The 3486-nt window shown below is 38.8% G+C and overlaps 1 pseudogene; it reads left to right on the forward strand.

The window, feature by feature from the left end:
* Positions 1 to 2097: 2097 nt before the first annotated feature.
* Positions 2098 to 2648, forward strand: LOC112399733 (MBT domain-containing protein 1 pseudogene; annotated as a pseudogene).
* The last annotated feature ends 838 nt before the right edge of the window (positions 2649 to 3486 follow it).

The following is a 3486-nucleotide window of genomic DNA, read 5'->3' on the forward strand; positions in this document are numbered from 1 at the left end:
TAAATCTAAGACTTCTGAGACATCTGCTCAGCTTGATATTAAATGACTTAACTGCTCAATTGTCCTTTCCCCAGCCCAGGAGGAGGGGATTGCTCAGGTCCCTTGTCCCTTGTTTTCAGTGGAGCCCCTCACTTCTCCGAGAAGGTTTAAGTCTCCTGAGGGTCTGGGAGTTAGGAAAAAGGGGTGCTTAAAGACACCCACTACTAACTGGTATGGCCAAAAGGAGAGACAGTTTCACTCCCTGCCTCTGCAAGATGACTTTGTGTAAGAAAATGACAAAATAAATAGCAGCCCTTTGTCGTATAGCACGAAAAGACACAAGACATTTAAATCAACGTGTTGTCAGTATCTTAGCTTTTTTCAATAAATATTAAGCAGAAGTATGTTTATTCAGATATTTTCTCCTCTCATACTTTGAATCCACAGTCAAATGTTCCCCTCTCTCTTCAGCCTCCCATACCTTTTTCCATTTGGAATCGTGTCAATCAGTTTTACAGCTGAAGGCAGTGACGTGCTGGCAGGAGGTAAACGCGACGTGAGCTGGTTTCCTTTGTTACTTGCTGCTCTAAAAGTTTGTAAAAATTATTTTCTTTTAAAACTGGGAGTAAAAGGCTCATAAAGATTAATCTTAGTTAATAATATTGTGGGGACCCAGGATGCCAGAGGTGAGTAGTACTTAGATCGTGACATCTTAGCCTGAGAAGAAACAGTGTTCTTATTTGGGGATGTGAGTGTGTCCTTGATGTTTGCGAACCTGTTCTTGGAACTTTCTTTCTTCCGATGATTACATGAACTAAGATGTAATGATTTCTCCTTTTCTCTTTTACGCATGAAAGGTTTTCCTTTTCTTTCCTTTTCTTTTCTGCTGATATTTTTTTCTGTTCCTTAATTATTTAGCTACCACCTCTCTTTCCAGATTTTATTCCCTCCACTGTAAAGCCCATAATGCCCAGACCTTCATTCTTATCTCTGAATTCTCCCTGGAGGCACAGTATCAAATCTCCAAATATCAACTATATATAATACCTGAATACCTTCTTGTCACCTGACACTTAACATTCTCAGAACAAAATTCATTAATTTCCTTCCATGTCAACTTTCTTGATGTTTTCATGTCATCACAATTCCATCCATAGATGCAAAATCTCTGTATCTTCTAGGTTTATATTCCTTACTTTTCCTCATCAAATTCGATCGAGTATTGATTCCCCCTTTTTTGTTTATGATGTATTTGAAATTTCTATCCTCCTAGAATATCTGGAGAGCTATATCTAACAACTGTGACATATTAATATCACAAACTTATGTTTAAATGATGTGATAGCCAGCTTCCAAGATGCCCCCCAATGATTTCCACCCCCTGACAGCCAGGTCCTTGTGTAATTTGTCCCCATGTTGTATCGGGCTAACTTTGAGTGGTAAATAGGACCCAGCAGAATTGATAGTTTGTCACTTCTGAGATCTGTTATGAAAGACACTACAGTTTCCATCTTGGCTATGCCTTCTCTCTTGCCCTTTTCTCTTGGCTCACTTCTACCATGTCATAGGAGCCCTAGAGAGAAGTCCGCGTGGCAAGGACATGAGGCCACTGTCCAAAAGCCAGTGAGGAACTGAGGTCAACTGTCAGCAGGCAAAGGAGTGGCTTATAAGAGCCCCACCGTCAGAGACATGTAGCTAAGCTGCTTCTAAATTCTTGACCTGCAGAAAGTGTGTGAGCTAGTAAATGTTTGTTTAAGCTAAGTTTCAGGACAAATTGTTATGTATCCATAGATAACTAATACGATGACTTTCTAATATAAATAGCATATGTATGTGATTAAATTGTCTTGAAAAATTAAGAGATGGAGAGGGGTCCAGCAGAGATCTGCTGGGGTCACGTAGTCCTGGAGAGAGAAGTCTGCTCCCTGAGTGGAGAGAGGGCTCAGGGGCTATGGGGTCATGGACAATCTCTACCCATGAAGCTCTATGGAGAACATGAAGGAGTAGTCATAAGAGATGTTAAAAGTTATCTAAGTTCACCCAAAGCAGCCGACTCCTCTGCAAACTTTTGACAAGTGACTGAGAAGATCTGAAAGCAAAAGAAGAGATTCACTTAGGATGTTTGAAATTTATATGATAGCTGTGGTGAGGGCCTGCTTAAGCTACTCAAGCTCTGATGAGGGTGAGGAAGAAGTTGCTTCTATACCTTTTAATCTCTCTATTATAAACATTAATTGACAAGCCTATACGTAACCAGATGATAAATCTGTCAAAGCTACTGGCATAGTGTGTGGAATAGTTGATGTGCAAGATTTTTTTTTTTTTACTCTAAAACAAAGTTTTCTTGCAGTGTTTTATGTTCTAGAATATATTCATCAAACTTCAAGAGTTTTGGACAGACTTCAGAAAACAGGTGAGTAACCATCAAAGAAAGCAAGAGCTCCTCAGAAACAGACTTAGTTGCTAAACTAGCAGCATATGCTCAGTATCAGGCCACATTGCAGAGTCAAGTGAAGACTAAAGTAGCATCGGTCTCCATGGAAGTTTTGCTGAGATAACAACATCTTTAGCAGTAGCTTTATGAGATGTCTTACTGGATTTAAACATGCACCCATAGGACCCACTGTGGAAATAGGTCAGAAAATGTGAGAATCCATGTTCTCATGTAGACTTCAGGCTATCTTGCCCAGTCTTCTGTAATGATGACATTTGCAAATTTGAATGTCTTATCTAGATATAAATCATTGGAAATCAGTTGAAGCCTGGACTTCTGACACAATATATATGGTTTTGACGTTCACCTCATTGGTTGATGTGCTGATGGTGGGGGAATATCCTGTCTGTCCAACAACTCTTTGACGTAAGTAAACATATTGGCAAGCTTTTCTTGTGGAATGATTTAATGGTTCCAAAGGCTTATGCCTGAGTTTTCAAAAGGAGTTTCAGAAGGTATAAAGGACTCAGTTTTTGAATGGGAGTAGAAGTGATTGACAAGGCATTTACGTCAAACATAAGTAGCAATAATGGAAAGGATAACTGGAGAAAGAGGCACACCCATGCAAAAATAAAGTGAAGATAATACAGGGACCTCATGTATGACCCATTAAATCATCATTTTGGTTGATATTGAGGTATAGGTTATCAATTTGAAACACACAATGTTGTAAAAAATAGGATAGACGTTTTGATGTATTATTGATTTGCTCAGATAGAGGAAGTAGAGCAAAGTGGGGAATGGTTCAAAGAATGAATTATATTGTCCTTAAATCTTTCTATGGTATGTATTGCAGGCATTAGAAAGGTGCTGGCTGGTGATGCCTTATAAGTGGGATTAATAGTCTGATTGGTTTTGTTACCATGCATCCTACCCTTCTATTTTCTCTTTTGGATTCTATGATATTAACATAACTGAACTCATTCCACTCAGAAGTTATACAAAACTTCCTTTTGAATGTTTTGAACACTTTAGAGAAACCAGGACCATCATAGAATCATTAAAACTATTTT

Source organism: Neophocaena asiaeorientalis, unplaced genomic scaffold (genome assembly GCF_003031525.2).
Source record: "Neophocaena asiaeorientalis asiaeorientalis breed wild unplaced genomic scaffold, Neophocaena_asiaeorientalis_V1.1 scaffold65, whole genome shotgun sequence".
Taxonomy (NCBI): domain Eukaryota; kingdom Metazoa; phylum Chordata; class Mammalia; order Artiodactyla; family Phocoenidae; genus Neophocaena; species Neophocaena asiaeorientalis.